Below are 25,852 nucleotides of genomic sequence, written 5' to 3'. Positions count from 1 at the left end.
AAAGAAGGGACGGACGAATTAATCATCAATTATGATTAATCATTAATTTTCAACACACTAATTAAGCTAAAAGCCACACCACCGGATTTCGAACCTTGGGTCTAGGCCAGGGAGATATATCGATACATGGTGAGATATCATGATATCCAAATTCATTGCGGATCGGATATAGAGTTTCGGATATTGGTGATCAAGGATTGTCCAGTACAGTCGGCCCGATATATTTATCGGTTCCGAATTAAATCACCTCCAGGTCACGAGATGCCATCAGATAAAAATTGCCTGCCAATAAAATATCACGATGTATAATCCGATAAAAAAATATGGAGTCGATACTTCATCGGGTCCGATTTTTTTCCCGGGTACGATGTTTATCCCACAATAATAGTTATATTGAATTTTCAAGATCGTCCAGGCTTAGGCGGGCCTACGTAAAAAAATAGAAGGTTTGTTGAGAGATAAGCGATTTAACTCGTCGAATAAACAGTGGTTTACCAAAAGCGACGGCATTCCAAGGTTTAACGGTCTTTTAAATGAGCAGTGACTTGGCACTAGGATGTCGCCGTCTATTAGGCCTCCCATTACTCAGGGGACAGGGCGGCAGCTCTTTTTCATATGCGTGAAGGGAGAGACCATAGTGGTCGGTACAGTGACACATATTTCACTACAGGCGCTGTAAAATTTACTTAAGCAGCTACATTACTTAGATATGGAAGGCAAGGGAAAACCACCACAATATAATCCCGAGCGGTCGCACTTATTTTGATACCAGACATGATGGGATACTCTCACGTTAAAAAAAAATTTACAACAAGCGAAATTTGCGTTTTCCAATTTTCACGTCGGTGGATAGAATTAACTTGGATCCAATATAGCTTAAAGTGCCATCCATATTTTTCCTGACAACAGAGTTGATGATACAGGGGTTAATGGGACCCATTTTGAAAGATCTAGAAGGGGACGAATTTATAGGCATTTTTATTGGAAAACCAACAGTTTTTCAATTACTAAGCAGCGAGCCTTTTAAGTAAGTAACATAATTTCAACTGCTGAATATTCACTGAAAATACTTTTCCACTTCGTTTTCCAGTGCTATTTTGAGCGAAAATTCTAGTATAACTTCTAAAAAAAACGAGTTAATGAATTTAATTTTGACGTAGGCATAGCATATTGATAGGAAAAACTAGGTTAAGTTCCAATATCTGTCGTAGTTTCATAAAGTTAGGTGACTTATTGGAAGAATAACACAGGGACATAAATTATCATTCTTATTCAGTGTTGTGTTCAGCGGTGATTACAGCCGGGTGAATACCCACTGGACAAGTTAATAGACATTTGCACGTTCATAGGTCCTTGGCCTGGTCATAAATATCCAAAGACGTGGATAGAATTTGCGCGTGCGTGAGTTTAATCACTCCGCAGTATTTTGTAGAAATTTAAAGTGCTACATTGATTACAAAAGTACACAGAGTGCACCAAAAATTGGCATTAGAATGATTTTCTCAGTTTTTTTTTAATTGAAAAATGTCATGAATGAAAGAGACGAAGAGGGCCTTTGGAAAAATCTTAGTTTGCACTGCCCGTTGTCGCTTCACCTCACGCCGTTCCCCGTCGTAATTACCGCAAAAGAAAAATGCCCGAGCATTAATGAGAATGGGTCTTTCAGAGCGACACGTACAACAACAACTCAGGACCTCATCGTACATACTTTTACATCCGACAAAAATGGGAAACCACGAGAGATATTTTGCCGCATGTATTCGGAATTGGCTCTTCCCCGAACAATGAAGGACTTAATAAATCGTAAGCGAACTCAAAAGACGAATCACCCCAACAAGCACCTTCCTTTTTTGCAAATGGCTGGTGTCCGAACAACAGGCTTGCGGAGTAGAATCTACATATCCTTAGCATAAAATATAAAAGAGAGAAAGCCAATTTTTTAGAAAGTATACTCGTTCACATCAGTCCCACAATGAAATCACGTGGATAAAACCAAAAGGTACTTAATCAAGACATTTCAATTTTTCATAGATTCAGGATAATGCAGTGCAGTGACGTAACTAGGAATATGGGATGGTAAGGGGGCTTTGTGGGGGATGAGAGGGGTTAGTGGGGGCTACCCCCCCAGGAAAAGGGGAGTTCAGGAAATTTTTTAAAAAATATCATGCCTGAAAATGCATTTTACATCATTTTGGCTCTTAAAATTCAACTTTTAGCAGATGCATTTATTTTGTAGTAAATCCAGACAAGATTTTTAAATACTTTTTTTGATTTCTCTGAGGCTTTGGGGAGGGGGGAGATATATCCCCTCACCCTCCCATAGTTACGCCATTGATGCAGAAGAAGTATCCGTTTTATATTCAAGTAAAACGTTTCAGGTACTTAAGAGTAAACATACTTTAAATGTGGATACATTTTATGAGGCAGTGTATTAAAACTCGAATTTAACGAGTCACATACACATAAAATTCTAACCAATCTAACTTGCTACAAGCGTGAAATATAAATAAAGGTAATTAACATTCCAGTTGTTTCGTCTCCAGAACACGCTCGCTGAGAAAGTTGAGCCCTCCCTCGCATTAGGGCGAAACTTTGGCCCGAGCGACTTGGAAATAATTGAGTCTGAAACGCCAAAACGGAAGTCGAATGAACGAGATCTCCTCGCGAGCAGCAAGCGGTAAACTTTGCCCCGGCTCCCCAGAAAAGCTTAGATAATGAGAAAAGCCGGAATGATATGGGATCAAAAATGAGTTAAAACCATTCGGAGAGCTCAACACAAAAGCTCAAGCAAAGACACATTGTGTAGTTTCGTTCCGTGCGACGAGACGGGAGGAGCTGGGGAGAATGGGTCGATAAACATCTTCATCGGTTTCCATATCCCTGCAGCAGGAGGGGAGGGTAGTAGCTCTGACAAATGACGATCACTGCTTGCTTCGAGCGCACTCCGCAGAACAGGTGGATCATTACCAAGAAAACAAATGTGAGCTACGGAAGAGAGAGAAAGAAATGAGGCGGGCGAAGTGCATAAACCATACAGTCAAAACCTCGCACGACGGATTCCTCCAAATAGCGAATACCCCCAAAGAGCGGATACCTCCAAAGAGCGGATACCTCCAAATAGCGGGCACCTCCCATTTACGCACAGATTTTTATGTCTCGGCGACAGAACATTGAACTTTATGGTACTAACACATCCAAACAGCGGACACTCTTAATAAAGGGTGCAAACAGAAGAAAATCCATATTTTCCTCCAATAACGGACACACTTTCGTGCTTTACTGTAAACATTTATTTCCCTTCAAACAAAAAGAGCGAAAAACTAGACATTCATCGCGAACGTTTATTCTAAAAAAAAGAATTGTTAAAACACTTATAAAATAAAAAAATTAAGAAAGATATTATGTTCCAAATATTTTTACCAAACGATGTGAATGCAGTAACAAACAAGACCTCAATTGCCCCGATAGCGGGTCGTTTGTTTAACGCGGGACGTGATAATCATAAAAGGGGCAATTGTTCCGTACAAAATTTGGAAGAAAAAAGGAACACTTCACGACCCCAGGAACACGAGCATTTTTATGAATATAGGCTATAAGGTGGGGCACTTGAAAGCCCTGGAGAGCACCTTGGAAATTCATGGCACTCGTAAATACAAACGTTCCGATTAACGAAGACGCTCGCTGCGAGAAAAAACTAACAATATGCAGCAAGGAAAGGAGCCTCCACGCTCCCGACGAGCGAAACTACCATCGTCTAACGAAAAAATCACGTAGAATAAAATTCCTTCAAGTTAAGACTACGAAGACACGAGTACCTTATAAAAGTAAACTATAAGAGGAACACCCAAAAACAATTTTTTGTGAGAGAAAGCTGAAAATAGTCGTTTCCATTATATATTATTTTACGTTGGCTCACAAAAGGTCTTGTTATCAAACAAAATAAGATATAAATTAAGAACTACTTTCATTTGCACAGTGGTGTTCCGTTTCAAACTTAAAGTAACAAAATAACATTCCGCATCCCACTAAAGAAATATAAAATAAATTGTCGAGGTTGTCGAAAACAAGATGTCGACGAATGATGCCATCATTATGTGACGATGACTATCTTTGAGCTAGGACTACATTTATGCCCCGAAAAATAAAATGCTGCGAAATAGAGAAAAGCCATTAAATAAAAAATATTTCTTTTTGAAAAAATCTTGTAATAAATTGTATCGAGATTTTTAGTCTCCAAAGGCCGTTTTTATAATGTCTGGTTAAAATTTTGCGAAGCATGAAAAATGGAGTTAACTCATCCTTGTGATGGAGATTATGAATTTAACTAAACGTTATTTTTAACTACTTTTACTTACTGTAACTTACTAACATTCTCCAGCTAAAGTTTTGGCTGTACCGTGTTCCGGTTAAGGCTAACCAGACATTACAAAACCGGCCCTTAGTGAAATCCTATTGGTGACTTATAATGGTAGCAGCTTTTTTATATCACGCACGCTGTTTAAAGAGCTGATTTTGAATCTTTAAAGTTCCATTTACATTACTGATATATAATAGGAAAAGGATGTAGAAATCAATTCATACTGAAGTTTTTATTACGTTAAAAGAGAGCTTGTTCAAGAAAAGACTAAATATTCCTCTCTAAGAAATAATCATAGTATATTCCATTAAAAATCGACCAGTATCGGCGGCGAAATGTTTAGAGACTCACGACACCGTATCAGCGCTAATAATAGAACATTTTCTTCTCATGAAGAAGTCTCACGACCATAAATACATTTACGAACAGATATTTCGCGTAGGAAATTTTAAAAAAATAATGAATACAATGGAATCGGCATCTTCCCACCAGAAAGTCTTACCCATTGTGCGCACCCCAATTCCGGCCATATTTTCTGCCGCTATTTTGAAGCAAATCACTTCAGTGATTAGATAGAAAGAGGAGTTCCAAAAACCTATACGAGACACTGAGCTGAATATCACCGCGGGGTAGGGCGGAGAGAATGAGGCTCCGAGCATTTCGTAAAAGGGAGAAAAACAACCGAAACTCGCGCATATATCCGAGCAAAAGAAAGGATTAATGGCAAACAAGGAAATGAGATGAAGCAAATAAACCGCCGCTAAAAATCTTATTTCGAAAAAGGAAACGGCAAAGGACTCGGTCCAGCTACACAGAAGAGAGGATCCCATACACTCGGAATCCAATTTTAATTCCGACGACGAGGAGGAAAGTCGGGCCAACAGTTTAGCAAAGGATGAATAAACGATGCAAATATGAGGGGGAGGAAAGATATAAAATTAAGGGAAACAAAAGCGTTAATCGAGCGAAGAGGGAGAAAATCAGAATTACGTAGAGGGGGGGGGACATTTGGCGCAGGGCGGGTTGGAGGGTCCAACGATGCTGAAGGAGAGAAGGCAGTGGGAGATAATTGAATAGAATTTATTTCCTCGGATCTTGCTCCAGGCCTGTCAGCGCTTTCTTCCCTCACGACGACATAAATGACTCCTCCACTCCAACCCTCCGACCTTCCTCAGAAGTAAGCTGAATATATAATCAAGCGAGCGAAAATCCACGATCCCACTCAAAAGCGGAATCTCTCTCTCGTGAACTATCCGACTCGCACTAAAACCCAAGAACCTCGAGATGTGACAGGGAACACGATATATATCTCTCGCAAGGACCTACACCATACCGTGAACCTCCTTTCCTAGTATCTCAGGCTATACAGGGAGTAAATTACCTCAGATTCCCCCATTTTCCTACCATATTTTTTTATCCCGAGTAATATTGATTTTTTGATTTCTGTTAGCTATAAGAGAATGCTTGCAATGCTTTTTTTGATGGTTTAACAGAAGAACTATATCTAAACCGGCATATTTTGGGTAAAATAAGTTTAAAAAAAAGAACACCATATCATAGAGCTTCAAATAAACTGAGAGAACATCTCCACTTCCCTGATTTAAACATGCTGGGCTCAATAGCAAGGTTAGGTGTGTAACGGCCAGTTGAAGCTGGCTCTATTATTATATCGCTAAATTAGCTTATCAATAGCACTGATAAAAAAAGGATCATTAATAGCTTCGAAACTGAAAGAATTGACTTTTTTGCAAGTTTTAATCAAGCGAAGAGAGAAACAAAACTCGGATGGATGGACATTATTGCCTATTAAGGCAACTCCGACGCAGGTTCATTTTCTCTTAAGGGGCGACTACATTACCCATATAAATGACACATGACCCTTGGGACAGTTTGTATAACAGTACGCATGTGTTGACAGCAACTGCACATATATACTCATGGAATTTATTGAAAAAATAAGACAACGAGAGAAAAATTGAAAAACCAGGACTCCTGGGGCACTAAACTGGTATTAACACCCTGAGAGTCTGCGTGGACATTTGCGTTAAGCTAGATAAACATTCTCAGAGCCGTGGCGAAATAACAGCAGGGCGACTGATGCAGAAACATTATTCCCCAGCTGCGGGGAGGCATGAGAATGGATATCGAGTCAACGGGCCTTTCCACGCGAGTAAAACCCCCGCAAAGGTACGTACACACACGAATGCCACGCATCGCCACATTCTCCCAGGGCAGTTCCCTTAACTTCGGGGTATCAGAGACTGCTTCTCCCGGGCCCGAGGCGGGCACCTCACAACGAAGTGAAGGGACTCCCTCGCCCTCGCCCCTTCAGCGCACGCCGCACTGCACGCTGGGACACCAAAAAGCGAGTGATGCCTTGCGCCCACCGTTTACAATTCAATATTCCCAGTTGGGAACAAATTCATAAAAAATCATGAAAATTATGCTTCGTATCTGTGATTACTTTTATAGCTTTTGTTATTTAAGTAAAGTATGGAAGTGAATCGCATGACTAAAGTACGCATTGGTCGTTAATTATACTTATTCAAAATTGGTTCTTTTCATCACCTCTGAAGAGAGTATACGGTTTATTCGATATTTTCCCCCACACTCACTCTCCAGTAACAAATGCTCATTTATTTAAAATTATCAATCTATACATTAAATTGTTAAACTTAGTTTTTTCGCCAAGTGTTTATTTATTTTGCAAGCGATAGCATAATTTTTTGGCGTGGTCCCAATTGGGAACATGTTTGAAAATGCATTTAAAAAATTTTCGGGGTTTATTTCATGTTTCTTAATTATTTGTAAAATAAATAGTTTATACAAAAAAATAAAATAAAATCAGTTGATAAGTTAGTTCGGCCTTTAAAGGATTAAACTCTGCAGTAGTTGCAGGATGATGGGTGACCCGACTGGCATCCCAAGTGGCACAATATTAAACCAGCATAACCGGACGGTCTTTTCGGGAAATATGGCCAGAACGAAAAGATATAAATCGAAATGATGTAATACATAGAGATAAAGTTTTAGTTCCGATGAGAGAAAGCATCTCTAACAATATGAATACAAGCGAGCCAAGCACCACTACGACAGGAAACCAGCACGGCATAGCCTGAGAGTAAAATACTACGTCGAGACGAGCCTTACATTCAAACAAGCAACATTTTTCGTAACTCAGTAGCATATATTTACGGAATAAATCTTCGTGGGAGGAGGAGGAGGTAGGAAGATCGATTCAAATTTAAGTCATGTCACTCTTAATATGCATGCCTCATTATATTTTGTATTTCAAATAAACGTGAAATTAAAACATCAAAAAAGTATAATAGTTGTCGCAAACGGATAGAAAGCACTACAACAACCGTAAAGGGCCGGATTTAGAATGTTTGTTTACTAAATATTTTCTTCGTTTCGGAGAGGGCCACTAAACCCCTGCGCCCCAACTCCCTCACATATGGCTGTCTCAATAGAAAATAAAGCGATAAGTCGGGAGATATTTAAACTGATACCCAACTGTGGTTCATTAACATAATTCATCCGAAGCAGCAGTTGCAGTTAACAGCTGTCCTCTTTTTTATTTATCTGCTAAATGTCTCGGAGACATCATTTGAATTTTTTTCTAACTTACAAAAGGGAAGACATGAATCAAATAAAATCACTCACACTCCGGCTTGTTTCTTAAAACTGGTAGCGGCAAAACCTGAGGTTGCAATGGATAGAATTACCGAAAATGCACACTTTACTTCCAGTAGCGCAATTTCCTCCCACGCAATACTTGAATAAACTTTGAGACAAAATCAAAGAATTCCCCAACCGACAAAGCGGGGAAATGGAGACATGAAACTCCGCGGTGAGCGGAGATCAGCTTAAGTTCTTGCTTCCCGTGGACTTGAACTGACAAATACTTTCGAGCAAAGTCATAGTTCGGTCTTCTCCAGCAAGACAAGGCTTCTTTCAAAAACGTCGCACGCACAACTTCAACGACGTTCAAGTTACCCGAGATTAACTCGGGTCCTCAAGGCGTCGCACTTTGCTGCAGAAACCCAACTTCGCGGCCAAAATACAAAAAAATGAAATCTCGAAATATTATACTTTGATTGTTGAGCTGAATATAGCAGCTAATGATACGTTTAAACACGCTATCTTCCGATAAAAAAATAAAGACATGTAAGCGCAATCCATTGTTGAAGTTACTACCGCCGACGAATTCGAGTTGAAGCGAGTGTGCAGCGAAACCAGTAGCGACATCTTACTTCAAAGGAAAATAGAGATCGAAAATTTTAGCTGTTTCTAGAGCCGTAAAACGTATTCAATAAAAGTTTATTATCGACATGCGGACGCATATTTAAAAAAAAATACTAATATAAGTTTACATTATGAAAACGTAGTGTCAAATTATTTTTGGTCACTGAATGCTTGCATAAATTTATAACTAAAAATGAGATTCCTGTCGATCCCTGGGATATCATGCATTTCAATAGATAGATTAAATTATTATTATAATTAATTTCATACAAAAAATTGTCCTTCCTTGGCCTACCTACCTCACGTAGGGAAACAAGAGACTCCGCCACGCGACCAAAAGCCAATGCATAGGCATGCGTTAAAGAAAAAACTCAAAAGTGAAATAGACAAAACATTCTTAGTAAATATCCGTGCTCATTTCAATCTATCTTACGAAGAAAATCGTCATTTTATCTGAGTAGTCACATTGTAGCAATATTTAAACAGCCTCTGGTAAAATAGCGTCTGATAAAGAAGAAACAGTATCAATCGATACAAAAGGAGAAGATTCTTAAATTAAAATATATTTCATGAAAGAATATCAGAATACATTACAGAAGTGTTCGACAGAGAATAGGACATAGTCGAGAAGGAAGGCTGATTAAAAGGCCATATTGGATAACTACCTGCTTTAATTGTTGCATTGCTTTTGTTACCTCGATCCTTGAAAAGTGCATGCGGCTTTACATTGTTGCACCAAAATGAGCTGCATTTTTTATCGCTATCAAAAATTTTTGATTCGGTTTTGTGTTCCGCCACCGAAAGCGGCCATAAATGCATAATTTCGCTCAGATTGGAATCATTTTTGGAATTTCGTCCACAAAAATGGGTTTCCGCGACACACTGTGCACCGTCAGGGAAAATCCGTTATGCACGAGGTCTGCAGCGGAAGGCCATTGACCGCAGGGAACGCGGGAGGGCACGCTTCCAATTATTGGAGTTGATAAAGCTTGACAAAAGCCAACATCGCTCGAGCACGGTTGATGGAGGGAAGCACAGTCTGCTCTCGCGGACCACACGCGATGGATCATTGGAAGAAAGAGTGGAGGGGGACGGTGGAGGCATAGGGGTAGTGAGGGATGCGTTGAGGAAGGTCGGGGGAAGAAGGGGGTCGTGCAGTCGGGGACGGAACAGAAGACGCAAGGAGTTCGTGAGACGGAGCGGATAATAGCAGCCAGCTTGGATGAGGAAGGGTCGTTAACAATGGGAGTACCCATTTGCAAGTATAGTAATTGGCGTTCGGTAATTTATCACCGAAACTTAATATCTTAAGCCCGATTGATAGAAAAAAAATTCTCGATAAATCATCCGTGGGGAGCATATACCCTGTGTAAAGTTCACACGCCTTCGGTCTTATCCGGGTTGAGCTCCACACTCACCTAACCTTAATAATCTTCGAGTTGAATCACTAATTGATTGAATGAGTGATATTTTCCTACTTTAAAATTTCATAAATGAAGTTTACATTCAAGTGTTAAAATTTGGTCGCCTCAAAATTACGAGAAAGTTCTGAGCAGCCAAAATAGGTTTTTTTGGGGATTTAAAAACTCGATCGCGTAGGTAAAAGTCTTCAAGGCCAACAATTTGTGACATTCCAGTACCCATATTGTCCCCATGGCATTCGTAGAAAAAATTAACGTGGAACAGGGTGAAACTAGCAGGACAATTAGCGTGTAGGTGGGATCAATTTTGAGTTAACGCGAAAATCAGTGCAAAGTTTTAGGAATCCGCAGAGTCTTACTATAGTCATTTGTTTTAGTGTTTAATGCGCTTCTGAAACCATTACTTCTAACCGTGATTCATGGATGAAGGAACCATGAGATGAAAAATAACATGGATAAAAAAATGGAATGAAAACGTGAACTCCGAAAAAGTCGTTGAGTCCGTTAAGAAACTGATCAACTTAATTTTAATAGTACGCGCGCGACAGTTCGCGGCTATCCATCCAGACGAATGACAGATGGCGTCCCGTCCACGTTGTTTTTTTCATTTACGTCCAAAATAATATCATTTACGTCCGGGAAGCTAATTTTCCGTGAATTGCTTAATTTTAACTCATTGCTAATTTTTAAAAATAAAATGAATGTATTTAACATTAAAACCATGAGTGATTTATCAGTGGAACTTAATTCCCGGCGAAGATGTCGAGTGTGAAAATCAAAGATAACATATGTTGTGAAAAGTTCTACGCTTAATTCCACGCAGAAAATTATTGAACATATCATCAGATAAGACGATTAAAAATAAAATATGCAACCTAAGTTTTGAAATTTTCTTCTTTATTTTTATTTACCGGACTTTTCCCAGCATTGCGTAAACGCAACATTATGCAAATCATATACCATGATGAATATGATATTTTTGTCTGAAATTAATCTTAATTAGCCCAAAATAAACCGTAAAATATGATATAACCGAGGTTAAAAGTCCTATATGCAGTCTGGGGAATAATGGGTGAATAGGGCGCACACCTAAACCACTCAACCGTTATTTTTTAATGACGTATTTATTACTCGTTTAAAGCTGATTGAATTGCTAGTAAATTTTCAGGGAGACATTAGACCTTCGTCGATATTTTTCTGTATCTCTAATTTAAAAAATTTACCTCGGTATTACCACAGATGCCAACAATATATATTTGAGATACAGGAAACTTTTGAGTAAAGTCTAATTTAAGAGGTGTGTCCAGGAAACTAACGGGGATTTTATTTTTTTATTATTTATTTACTCGTCTACATTATTATTGTCGCCATTAAAATAGTCCACAGTAGATATTACGCACTTTGGCCAGCGCTTCTTCCAATCCTCGAGACACTTCAAAAACTCGATCTTTGGGATAGTCTTTAGCTCTGTCAGCGATTTCTTTAATAACATCTGTGCTTTTCAAACGACGACCCTTTAACCCCTTGAGCTATAATGAAGAGTCTAGCTCGTCATGAACTTGCATCGTCATGCCAAATCGCGCAATGACGTGAGTAGCTCGTCATCAGATTCTCATAATAAAATATTTTGAAGGTTGAACAACGTAAAAACATCCTTAATGTAAATAAAGAACTCAAATTTGCTTAGAACTTATATAAAACATGATGCGTTGATGTATGGGAAGTAATATAATTATTATATACGATTGGCGATAGCTGTTTTCTCGATGTATTTTCTCGACCGACTCGGATCGACTATACATTTTTTTATATGAAATAATTATCATTTTTTATTTCACTGTTCCACGTTAATTACAAAAAATATAATTTCATTACCTACCATTTCATTTAAATAGAACCACAGAAAAAATAATAGAGGGTAGAAGCACGATATTCTGAAAATAAATTTAAGTGGGAGGGGATAAGGTTCTTTTTAATTTTTTGGAATCAGGAAAAAGTTACACGGAGCCATGTCTGGCGAATATGGAGGCTAGGGCATCGTTACAGGATTGATTTTGGCCAAAGCGAACAAGCAATGAAGTGCGAGCCAAAAACCGCCAAGGTCATAAAAACACGTCTAACCTTTGCTTCTGCCACAGACAAAATAAACAATGAATACTTTCTACTTATTAAAAATTTCATAATACTTCAGGGGTATGTATGCCAACACAATAAAAAATTGGCAATCGGATTCTTCAAACTCGCGAGATATTTAATAATTAAGTTTGGGTAATTTTCTGAACGCAGCTCGTGTTTGCCCTGGAAATTTCAAGGTGATAAAAGTTTTATTTTTAAAAATATTAGACGTGTAACACGTCTCAAAAATAGTCTAGTCCGGTCGAGTGGAAGGAAAGCGTCCGCTGCGGAAATTTTTATAAAACTGATTAAAATGCGCCAAAAGAGGCAACGTAAATGAAGCTACTAGGGGGCAGAGTGGGGGCTCCTCGATGTAATAATCTCCTCGCCGTGGTCTCCGAGCGAAGGGGAGGCACGAGTCGTCACCGCGGACACGGAGCACTGAATGGGAGTCGGAAGAACAAGGGCGCGTTCTCGGTGGAACGAATCCACCACGGGGACGTAATTAACGAGAGAGATGAAGGGGAGGAGTGGCCGAAATGGGGACGCGAAGGGATGATTCGGCCGCCTTTACGAGGACTGGGCAGAGGAGGAAAAAATTGAACATAATAAACGAGGACAAAGATGGGAATGAGCCTCAAGGTACGAGGAGGTAGACGCGAGGGAAAATAAAGTGCACAAACAAATTAGGCTGAAAAAAGTGCAAATGATTACGAATATTATTATTATTATTATTTTCTACAGGTCAGAGGTAACTGTTATAAAGAAGCAGGCAAACCACTTATCTAATAAACAAAAATATGAAATATAACGGCTCGAGTGTAAATGTAAAATATAACTGCTCTAGTTTTCTGACTTCTTTCCATTTGAGTTTCCAAAATTAACGAAGTTGAGAAATCATATAATTTTATGGTACGCGGAATGCGCTATTCCCCAGTAGCATCATTATCTTTGTAAAAATGTGCAAAAAAGTATCCAAAACGGAAACAAAATAGAATAAAAAATAACAAAAATGCTATATTTAAACAATACGCACATAATGATGGTGTTGCGCTGACAAACCAAGGTGATAATAAAAAACGATTTAAATTTTTCACGGTGAATACTTCTGACGAATATTTCTTGGGCTCGCAGCCAGGTTAATGCTTTTATTCAAGCCGACGTTTCGGGAGACGACTTGTCTCCCATCCTCAAGGCTGTATAAAAGTATTGACCTGGCTGCAAACCCGAGAAATATTCGCCACAAGGTAATAATGTTTGAAGTGCAACAGTACATCATTTTCATGTCGACAGTAAGACTGCAGCATGGTTTTCCGTCCCTTTTCACTTACTTCTGCCAATTTACGCTTTATTTATTAAGCACACATGCGTGCTCGGAAAGGGTCGGTCATCTCACTCGCAACGCTTCCCACAAAGCTTTTCTTTTTATTCCTCCTTCCGTCCGCCACACCTGTTCAGCGCAATATAAATATATCAAAGGTAAGGGAAATGGTTTTGAGTTTGCGGACGAGGAGCGATTTAGTCCGCGGGGAAGATGGGACTACCCAGCGCTGCCACTGTTTCTGACATAAAAATTGAATTAGGAGCGGGACGCGGCGAGAGTAGCTCTAAATATAGTTGGATGGGGAGAATGAGAGCTACAACAGAGAGAAAATTGAGACCACTTCCATGGCGACATGGAACTACGTACAACTGGAAGGGATTACGGGAAAAGAAAGTAAATATCATTTAATTAAAAATCACTCCATTGTAGAAACTTAGTTTTGCGTCCAACTTGATTGCAATAGCAGTGAATCAAAAGCGATATCTTGCAATTATTATCATCAACACATTATTGTCCCCAGAGTGGTAATGCGCTTCGTGATTGCAGATGTAAAATGCTAAAATGCTAAATTGACGAGTTATTTTTTTTTTAAACACGCTTTTATTCGAATCAAAAAGAAGAAAATACTAAAACCACGCTCCCTTGGCCAAAAGTGCCACGCTTACAAATAAAAAGTAGACTCCAAGTTCAAAACCAAAAACGAGGAGCGCATTCGCCGTACAACTGACATAGGAGTGATATAAATTCATCACCACATATGTACTTGACGTTTGAATTGTAGTAATGTAATGAATATATAAGGATAAAGAATGTGATTTAAGAGGCTGACACTGCTGCGCACCACGTTTTTGGTTTTGAAAAGGTCTTTTTTTTATTGAAAAAAAATTTTAAGCGTGTGACCTTGGACCATTTTTTTAGTTCGAATAAAAACGTGTTTTTTTTAAACAATTTTTTTAATTCATTGTGATATTTTCTTCTTTTTAGTTTCAATAAAAACGTGGCTTTCTAGATCAATTTTTTTATCTTTTGAAATATTAGTTTCCCAATTTCATTATCGGTGTATATAACTTTGAGCCCGTGCGCGTGACTGCATACAAAGTCAACTGTTTTATGCAGTGCTTCCCAATTTTGCCTTTAAAATTTTGAGTCCATAAAAACGTGGTAAAACATAAGAAATTAAGGAGAAATATTTTCAATTCTTCTATACGATAATAATACATTCGGTTTTTCGTTTACCTTACATCCTTCATAAGTAATATATATTTTTCAAGTGAGCTGCGTTTATATTCTTACCTGCGTAAATAAACGTTTTTGGCTCAATTCACACGGCATAGGAAATTGAACTCCAACCACGCAAATACATGGTATCGAGATCTAACAGGTTTCCAAGCGATTCGTACTCTCTTAGCATTGCTTCCCAGTCCACTTTTACGAATAAACAAGGAAGAGGAATGATCAATTGACTTTGACAGCCAAAATGATTATTCCACATTTTTCTGCAAATCACCCTTAAGTACCACTACTTTTCAAACATAAGGAAAATTAGAGTTGCCACGATTCCAGTGAGGAGACCGTTATTTTACGCATGCGACAGTTACACTTTGAAAATTATATTCATGTAAAGATGAATAAAATTTAAAAAGCGTTTGTTTTGAATCGCAGTTTTAGTATCAGGGGATAGTAGTATTAACTTAGCTAGTATACTTAGCCGTCGCGTTTTCGCGCGCTTGAAACTTTTCACTCTTCATTTAATCGCGAAAACTAGATATCGTCATTTAAAACTCTAAAAGCGTGAAATACGCACTCCAGGAGTAATACCCTTTCGATTTAGGCAATAAAAAAATAATAGGAAACAACCCTATTAAAAACTAACACTCATACGAGAAGTAGCGAAAAAATGTTGTGTTTATTATACTTGGAGGAGAAAATGAATAAATGTACAGTGATTGAAAATTGAATATTAAACAATGATTTTATGAATTTTCGGATTTCTGTCATCCCGGATTTATGAATTTTGACACCGGCGTCATATCCGGTCATCAAAATCTAAGAAGAAAATTTATTTCCACATTTAAACCATGCAAATTTTAAACCATACTCAAAAATTGCACGACAACAATTTTTTCTGTCAATCCGGCATTATTGTAAACGAATAAAATAGCAATCTAACCGCGCGAACACCGCACATCATTACAGCATCAATTAAAATCGACTTACTAGATTTTACATTATTCATAACTTAAAATAATCAGGACTTAATAATAAAATAATCAACGTCAATTCTTGTATAGCATGCTGTATTTGTTAGTTCCGTTGTCCATCTAAACCTCTCCCAGTAATTATTTTAAACTTCTAAATAAGTATCATAATTTAGACTCCACAGTGCGTCGGACTTTTTAGGCTTCAATCCATTCTACATGGAAAGCGCGAGAAAAAATTTTCAAAAGAGGAAAGGCTGATAACGCACACACGAATATAACGAACACACAATAATAAGGAAAGCGCAAAAATTGGTTCGGCCAAAAAATAAATTCGACCCTTTCCTGATACGCCCTGCTTTAATCAGGAGGCATAATCAAATTCGCTTCCGAAAGTACGAAGCACGTAAAAAAAAACAGGCACGCGAGAGAATAAAAAATAGGAATTTAAAATTCGAAGCAGGCGCAGCATGCAGAATTAGAGGCGTAATATTCCCGTGCGAGGAGGAGAGCCGGGTTGATAAATTAGAATCGATTCTCTACATCTGACACCTAAAAGTCGTTAGGGAGGGTTGGAGGGAGAATGGAAAATGGAAAACGGTAAGTTTAAAACGATATAAGTTTTAAATTACTCCCTCCGGAGAAGTAATCAGTGAGCTATACCTATAAAAATTTCTATGACCTGATTCTCCAATCACTACTCCGCAATGAGCGACTCCACTGAAATAAACTATCCAATGAAAGATCAAAAAATAGCACCCAGTAAAAAAAATATGCTGAAATGAGGACAAAACAAAGGGGACGCAAAATTCGTTTCAAGAACATATAAAACTGCATTTCTTGAAAATAGGGACGCCTTATCACCAAGTTTGTATATGCAAATAAAGGCAATTATTAACTCTTTAAAAAAAATATATTTCATCTATTCAGGATCCACTTCTTTCCATTACCATCCTTTAGCAAATTTAAACTTCTACGCCAAGTGAATATTATTTATAGATGCTTTGCTAATAAATGCGTAGGTGCGTGCAATCATCAAAATTTGTACAACAATTCATTGCGAATATGGGGTACTTGCTGCATGCTAGTGATTAGCTATCCCCTGTCAATCACCTAAGAAGTGGCTCTAATGGGAGGATGGAAAAATGTTTACCATTCGCTATGAGCATGTTTTATGGCGAGCTTGTTTTACCAATTTTTCGCATAAAATTTATCAACATGAAAAAAAAACTGTAAAATCGTATTGATATCGAATCGCATCCAAAATTGCATTCTTTCGCAGGAATCCTATTTCGAACTTGATTTTAATTTCACAAAGGTGCTTTTTTAGCACACGTAACGAAATACATGAACACAAAAAGTAAAATGAATCTGTATGAGTCATGCAAGTCATCGAGAAACCGAGGCAACGAAAATTTATCTGAAATGAAGGCGACGTTTCCTAAATAACCTCACATAAGACTTGCGACGAAAAATCACGCCAAAGACTGCCGGGTTAAGATCATTTGAGCAGCTGCCGCAAGAGAGACTCAAAGCACAATTTCCAATTTTTAATTCGGAGAAAATTCCCCCTTCACAAAAAATAAAATGCTTCCACACTCCCCAAACGGCTTTGAGGCGAAAGGAATTTCCATACCGTAAAACGACAAGAGCATTAGCTTCGATTGGGGATTGCAAGGCAAGAGGTCGAGGAACGGCGGTGTGGCGGAAGGAATAATCCCGAGAGATGAGCTCACCTTTCCCGGGAGCGAGAAAACTTAAACTCCCCCAAAATTCGTTATCAGGGGTTGGAAATGTTTGAAAACGAAATAAATTCTAAATTACTGCCGACATAGAAATAATAAGTAAGCAATACCTTCAAAAATTTCTATTCCCTGATATCCCAATCGATAATTGGCCATGAGCATCTCCATCAACATGAACTTTCCAAAGTAAGATCTTAAAATAACACCCAGTAAATACAAGTGAAATGGTGCTGCAGTGGGGAGAAAACAAAGGGGAATCAACGTCCGTTTCAAGAAAATATTAAACTGAATTTATTGAAAATAAGGACGCAAGGTCTGCACAAGATCTCAGCTCCGATTTTTCCTGTAATACCCGCATACAATGAATGAACATCAGTATAGCTTCCTTACATCGCCATGACAATTAAAGAACCAGGATGGCGTAGTAGTTTCCGCAGTGCCCCGGAAAGTCAATGGTCCTCGGTTCGATTCTCGGTCCAGGGGAATTTTTCTCATTGCAATTCATGTGATTCAATGGGAAAATCTCTCTCACCAAGGAGCAGTCTGTTTGTCATTTGTTTGAGCATTTGCTTTAATTAAGAAGACGGCTGGTGTCCTAACATCCCCTGTCACACGCCTTATTTAGGATGCTAACTGGGTAGTATGTAGATGTCTCCACGTCCATTATGTAGGCTGCATCATCAAAGAATGGAGGGAATTGGATCCATTGAAAAAGCTAACCGGTAGAGAGCCCGAGAAGACCCACGCGTCGATTGAGCAGGCTGGGCAAGTGAATGGGAGCGTTTTGCAAAAACCATGGCGCGGTGGATGGCAGTAGCATTGGGGATGAACCCACGACGCAAAAAATCTATTTCTCTCGCTTTCCTTCTTCCGAGCCCTATTCCTCCCGCGAGCACCACCCCCACTGAAATTCCCCCAAAAGTCAGCAGATGGCTCCAAATACCCAACCAACATGATCACATCCCTTCCTTTCACCCCACCCACTCCTACCGACCCCCCCCCCCTTCTCACATAAACCCATTGTCATACGAGGCGAGCGTTTCGATGGAATAATTTTAAGGCCAGCCGCCGCGAGGGTGAGTTGCTTTCGCTCGGATTGCTAGTCGCCCGGATGGAAGTGCGGCAGGGGAAAGGGGCGGATGGGGGCGAAGTGGAGGACGTTTATTAATCGGAAATGATATAAAAAAAGGAGCCGGGAGAGAGAGAGGGGGGGGTAGGTTTTATGATGCAAATGAGGGGATTATTTAATGCGCACCGAACCTACGGAACATTAGGTAGCGCAACTCCTCCCTTCCCCAATTTACTGTCCTCCTTTTTTTCTATCTCCTACCTTCACCAAGACTAATTGTGGCGACAGTTCATAAATCACAAAACTTTTTCCTACATTTTTCCTAATTTCCTCCTCCCCGATGTGAAGAAGACTGCATCTCACCTTTCAATTAAGCCACGACCTTAAAAAGAGTTCAAAAATTACTTTCCCGAAACAATATGCTGGGATTATAACGCACAAGTGCGCATGGCTTGTTAACGTTTATCCGCCTAATCACGGAGGAAGAGGTGGAAGATTGCGTACGCCTTAATGAACCCATGAGGAGCAATAAATTGCTCGCGGGCTTACGGGAGCGACGAGGAATATGGAGGAAGCTTCCATGAATTCCGCTCCGACAATAATCACGCCTCTCGCAACATCTGGTGGATGTTGATATGAAACTAGGGTGGGGGAGTGAGCGACTGAAATTTACGAGCCGTATAAAAAAGTCGACAACATACACTTTGCTCATTCGAACACACTAAAATAGGCCATGAAAATACAGAGCATGTTCAGGATTTACGGCGTAGAATACGGGGGAACATTCGAAGTACTGAGTGAGTGACTCAATGACGTTAATACGGGATAAACCGATTGTAAAGTGATCCTAATGCATTAATGAACTTAAAGAGAATGAGTGCCACTCTGTTGGCAAAGAGACGCCTGTCACAGGTTGTATTTTTTTTAGAGAACAACATTATTTCTGGCTTAATCAGATAAAAATGGGGAAATTAAAATCCTAAAACATAAAAATTAATAATAGTTAATTCATTAAAAATACGAGAATTGAAGTGAACTCGTGCAATGTACACATTATTTATCTAGTTTTTTCGTCCATTCTATGTGTCAAGGTCGCAACATAGTTTTTCTGAAATTTGTGAACTTGTGTATCATTACACCAGTCGATTTATGTCAGAGTTTTTTTCAGCAAAAAAGCAAAACCTTAAGAATAAACATAAGTATTATATCTACCCCAACCCTCCACGAAAATTTAAGAATGATAACAGCAAAGTTTGTCACTTACGTAAAAGGTACATCGTAAAAAGAAGTATATCATAAACATTCCTGCACAATTTATCTTTAAAAAATATTAATATAAACACATTCATACAATGAATCGATTTCATTTGTACTCCCATGGACAGAAATATTCGAATATTGGCCATAATATTAACAGCATATGCATTATAACAGGTACATAATCATTAAAATGCACTTAGAGCAAAGCTAAATAACTTCATGTGACTATATTTCATTTGTCGAAACAGCAATGGACATTTCTCTAAACCCAAAAACTTCCAACGGCAGACATTGGACAAAGTTTAGAAATATTTACGGAAAACTCGCCTTAACATATAAAATCACAAGACTTATTAGTTCAAAGAATAAATATACCTAAAAAAGGGTGCAAATTAAAAAGTTAAAAAATTGGAGCATTTCTTTCACTAAAAACTCAGAACGCAGAAAGGGTGCTTTAAACGTCAGGTTGATTACAGGACGCTCCCTTCCGATCTTGAAAGCTGTCATTCTCTTCCAACATCACAATATTTAAGCGTTAACAAAACACTTTCAAATTACCGATCTGTTATTTTTACCAGCCGTCAATTTTTCTTAGAGTTGTTTCGACCAACGCTTACACATGAAAAAACAGTCAAAATATTTCTCTTTCTAATTTACTACTACTATTTCAGCCTGCAATATTCCCATGATAAGTGGCGGAATTCTGAACTGAGAACAAAAGAATATTCACTAAACGCCGACCAACACTCCAGAAAAAATAAATAATGATAAAGAGTCCTGATGGGAAACATCCAGCAACGTTTACTACGCTCATCTATAACGTTTACCAACTAATACTCGTCGAGAAAATTCCTCTTGAAAGAGCTGTATGTTAGCATTGATGATTCCTATAAAAATGGCAAAACACTGGGCAAAGAACAAAAGAATATTTATCAAACGTCGAAAAAACTTAAGAAAAAAATACATTATTACAAAAAGGTGTGAAGCTAAACATCAACGAAGAGAATCAGGAAAAAAAGAGTGGATAGGCCGGGATGACATAAAATAATACGGCGTCAAAAAGCGTGCGATTTTTTTTTTCGATCGCCATTGACGCAGCCGTGACACTTTGTGGAGCGTGTATTTATAACACGCGAGGGAGAGTCGAGGGTGGAATCATTCAAATGCGTTAATCGCTTACGCGACGGCGATCAATAAAATCGATGACCAAGGGACAAAACCATTCTCCCTCTCACATTTCGACGAATAATAAAAAAGCTATCGGGGGAGGGGGGAAGAGAGAGAGAGATATAGAAGAAAAACGCGTGGGAGGTTAGAGCGGACGGTTGGTGGCCAAGGGAATGAGACAAGTCGTTTGAGAATGAGAAATGGGAAAAGGGATCAGGGGGGATATATATGTATGGTGGGGAGGAGGGGCTGAAGAGAGAGGGTAGGGGGGCCTGAAAAGAGTTTTTGAATCGAGGGAAGAAGAAGATGGTGAGTCTGCCGAGTTTCAGGGGGGGGTTGGAGACTTCCAACCAACTTCCCAACCCCTCCCCGCTGCTCTCACACCGAGGGTCGAAACTAAAACTTTCCAGAAAGTTACACATTTTTTTCTCTCCCCCTCCGCTTCGCAATCTCTCGAAAGAAGGGGGAACGCGCGACAAGTTAGTCCCTCTCTCTCTCTTCCGCGCACGCGCAGAACGTCCGTTTCTCGTCCCGCGCCGCCCACGAGTCTGCGCGCTGACTCACGGAGTTTCCCCGAGGTTATGGCGCCGAGATGTGGGGAAGTTTTCGGAATTTTGCTGGGGAGAGGGGGCGCTGGAGTCGGAGGCGTGAAGCGTCGAACGGGAGTGATCCAATCGAAGGGAAATACCGAACGAAAAATTATGAGTAGTAAAGTGTGCCCTTTTTTCAGCGCGAGCAAGATTATAGCAACTAAATGGTAACAAACGAGAGTTGAAAGTTCCACAGACATTAAATTGGATCCCGGTTCGTATTAAAAGAATAATTATACAGCGCTATTTAAAATAAATTATTCCCTATTTTCACGCGCCTTTCAAGGTATTGCAACTACCTCAGGGGCAGAAGGCAGACCTACGCAATCGCAACCTAACGATACAGAAAAAAAGGTAAACAGGTCACGTAAACATGAAATACGTAATGATGTGAGTAAATCGCTTTCGATTTACATGTTTCAGGAATAAAATTTTTGCATTCTAAATGTTGATATAAATCTGTACCTGAAGTTGAAAATGTTGGTATCTGAAGAAACGTATTTTCTATTAAATAAGTCGTGGAAATAGATCTAGAGGAAGACTAAGCCGTTCATTAGACGAAACGTGGGCAATTTTCACATTGCTATGAAAATTACTTATCATGCGTTTGGTCTGAGAGCATCTTCGGAATGAATCATTTGCCATGGAATAATCAGCATGATAAAATCATGATTCACATTCTTGGCGATAACATACATTTACGTCTTTAGGCTTAAATCGACAGGAATGTGGAATGTCGCAGATTTGGCAACTGGGATGGGGGTAAGTTATTGCACATAACTCGTTGACTTCATCGATAACGTTTCGCGCCCACAAAGAACAGCGAGATAGGACCAACATGTGGAATGACTACGAAAATGTAATGCTATGGATCAATCTAAGGACCCCAAATATTTACTCCGCGACGAAAATCATCAACCTCAATAATAATTACATTCATAGCTATTTTCCAGAACATTTGAGTGGATTTTGAAAATCGTTCAAGGTATTATCGTCAATTACGAAGCGACCTTATGTAGTAACCCATTGAACCAAAAAAAAATATTAGATTTGATGCGCAAAAACCGAGGAAATACTCCCGTTAAGGGATGACTAGCATTGCTTGAAGGCCAAAAGTAAAGCGCGGGCGAGTTCAGTAGAGAAACAAATAATACGAAGCAATAAGTGAGAACTTGGAGCGATTACGGAGAAGAATTATTGGTCCCACGAGACTGCGAAAAGCTGTTCGGAAAACTACAGACTATAAAGAGATGGAGTTCACGAAACTTTCTCCTTAAGCATCTCTTTTATAGAAAAAGATTTAATGTCTCACCAAGTACAGCAATCTGCCAAGAAGGGTTTCCTTGTTCCTTCAACTAACTCCGAAAATTGCCTTTCTTGAACACCACAAATCTATAACTTAATTACATTTTGCTAGATTCAAGTAAATAAGATATGTGTGTATGACCAACCTTTAAAAAAACAGCATCAATGAAATTTGACTCAAAACTGAGACATAGACGGAGTTTAAATTCGATTTTCTGGGGCCACATCTCAGGTGGTCAATGCGCGAGAAAGATCGCAGAGAGCAGTGGGTGGGTCTAATGGCCGCGGATTATTGAGATGGCATGCATACTTTGCCTCAACAAAAGATAAAAAATTACAAACCGTCGATTATTCAATTACAATAAATCAAAGACTAGATGCTAATGAGGTCAGAACTGACAACTTTCTCTTCGCAAACATAGAGGAATCAGGAATAAACCTACATTACACAATGCACAAGTTTTCTCGTTTAAATAAGAGCATCATGATTTAAATACATAACTACGGCGGACTAAAAAGGATGCTCGGCAATGAAATATATTAAAATATAATAACTTCCGTAAAAGCACGAATTATTTAAGACAACTTTATAAAAATAAATACATTATATAAATCAAAATCTGATAACTGCAAATGAAGAGAAAAATTTTAGCTAACAGCAAAACACTATCAGACAAGGTTCTTGAGGCGCTCGTAACCACAACAGTACCATGATTTCCTCTCGCCATATGCGCTACTTTTCATGGTGACATAGAGAGCAGGTAATCTGAATAGGTATGGAAATACATATTCCCCAAAGAGTATTTCAACATCTTCACGTAAAATACATGTTACGAAATACAGCGGAATTTATTCTCTTTTCACAGATTCCTAAAATAATCGGACGGAAGAAATCTTCGCGAATAAATTGCTTCAGGAAACGTATTTTCATTTATAACTCTTCCCGATATTTCTCCCATCCCCTAAGACACCTCACTTCCTTGTAGCGTCTTTCCATTATCTGGTATCACCGCTTCCAATGCCATTAGTCAATCCACTATAGGATCCTCGCAGCAGCACAATGCGAATGCCCATATATATACTTTACACACACACGCATCTCTCTTTCAAATTGGCCCCGAAGCCGAAGAAAGAAAAAAATAACGACTTTCAGTCTCGCCGGGGGGGAAGAGATAATTTAGCGTGGGCCATCTCGGGGATCTGGCGCATCGGAATGCCCCCAGAGGGGTGTGTGGAGGGTGAGGGGTTCATGGGGAGGGAGACACCAACTTCAGCTTGCGGAACCCACTTCCAACCCCCCGGCACTCGGGCGAGAGAGGAGCGGATACAGACGCGATCGCCGTGAGAGGACGGATCGTCAATCCTTAAATAAGGGTCAAAACAGAAAAAGAGGGCTCACCCCTTAAAGCTGGCCGAAAAAGATGACAGCTCTCCGTGACGGGCTCTTCCCTGAACGAGGGATAGAATACATCGATTGAGCGCTATAAATTCATCCGTTGTTTCTATAGAAAAAATAACCTTGCCACTCATATTTCATGTATTCCGTGTGATTCAAAAGATAGCATTTCGGCTTGGCGGGTTATAAAAATTTGAGGATAAATAATCAATGGACTTTCCCGTTTCTTTATTTCACTTGTTACAACTAGTTTCAACGCTGCGGCGTCATCAGCAGGTACCCGTTGATAATGAAAAATCCCTTACGTTTAATTAACGTAGATTTCACAATAAGACTTGACAAGATTACTTAATAAAAAAATATTCTAATACAGTTAGTACACATGAATTCTGTTAATATTGCAATACGGAGGTATCGTGTAAAAATGTATTTGACACATTTAAATGATTAGTATGCTATTTCTTTGGTTAGGAACTCGCGCGGGATAATACCAGACACAATGAAAATAAATCTATTGATATAAAAAGGATAATGATAAAATACACCTTTCCATTGTTACTTCATTTAGTTAAGGGAGCTACATTCATAATTCCCTCTCAATCTTGCACCAAAGAAAAATTTGGTCGCAAATGCCATTACCGCAAACGACATTAATCGTGTTGATGCCGCTTAATTATCACAATTACATTATCCAATGACACCGTCTGATAAAGTTACAGGGGCCAAAAAAGTGAGTTCTCCATCACATGGATTACCACCCCGCATAGTGGCTCTGCCGCGGGGAAAAATTTCGTAAGAGACCCAATATCGAATCTGCCAAGTATCCCATTGTTTAAAACTTGAGGGAACGAACTTAGTCACTTAAACTTCTTCCTCCCACAAAATGAAAAGGTTAAGAATAATAGGGGTGTGAGCGGGGCGAAAGGACGGTTAACTTCGCTGGGAATTTTTCTCGCTCATTAGGCATGGTGATGAGAAACAGCAGATCGCCAAGTTTCCCAAACTACTCAAAAGGATTAATTTTGTCGTTTGCATGGAGGGGGCGCGCGCTCCAAGTCGCCAGCGCTTTCCAGGGAGACAGAGGGTGGATTTATAACGCGGGATTTTCCGACCGAATTGTCGGCGAGCACCTCGGGAAAACATTGGCCCAAGTAGACATATTTTAAAGTGGATAAAAACTTTTTTCTGAAAAGTAGTAAAAAAATAAATTTGACTCGCGATTATCCACAAAAAAATAAATGTCGCTTCACGACCGATTACAAAGCACAGTATTATTATTCTCAAAGGAAGATAATACAAAATATAGATACTGAAACCAATCTTTAAGTGCAATTTAATTGTTAGTGAAAATTTCCCAGTAATTTTAAATTAACAAATATGTTAGAATTCCAGCAGATTAAACCTTTAATAACTCTGTATCATCCGGCAGATTATTAGTGATTTTACATTTGATTTTTAATTATTTTCTTTCGTTTTAAGTGTTATGCATGAATTTTATATTCTTCTAGACCAATACTTCAAGACATAACAACCTTTCTAATTAAAACCATTCTTTTTGTATTCTTAAACTATTGTTTGTAGCATTAAATCAATTACCTCTGAATTATCATAATAAAAATCTACGAGCGTGATGCGCCCGCTCCCAGCGGGCTTCCAT

At 39.0% G+C, this 25,852-nt stretch overlaps 1 protein-coding gene across 4 annotated transcripts in view; it reads right to left on the bottom strand.

The window, feature by feature from the left end:
- The window catches only part of LOC124162933, a 243,216-nt gene that overhangs the window by 19,697 nt on the left and 197,667 nt on the right, over window positions 1–25,852 (bottom strand). The gene's annotated exons all lie outside the window — the stretch shown is intronic.

This window comes from Ischnura elegans, chromosome 7 (assembly GCF_921293095.1).
Source record: "Ischnura elegans chromosome 7, ioIscEleg1.1, whole genome shotgun sequence".
Taxonomy (NCBI): domain Eukaryota; kingdom Metazoa; phylum Arthropoda; class Insecta; order Odonata; family Coenagrionidae; genus Ischnura; species Ischnura elegans.
The sequence above is the reverse complement of the archived record's forward strand: the minus strand, read 5'-3'. Positions and strand labels throughout refer to the sequence as shown.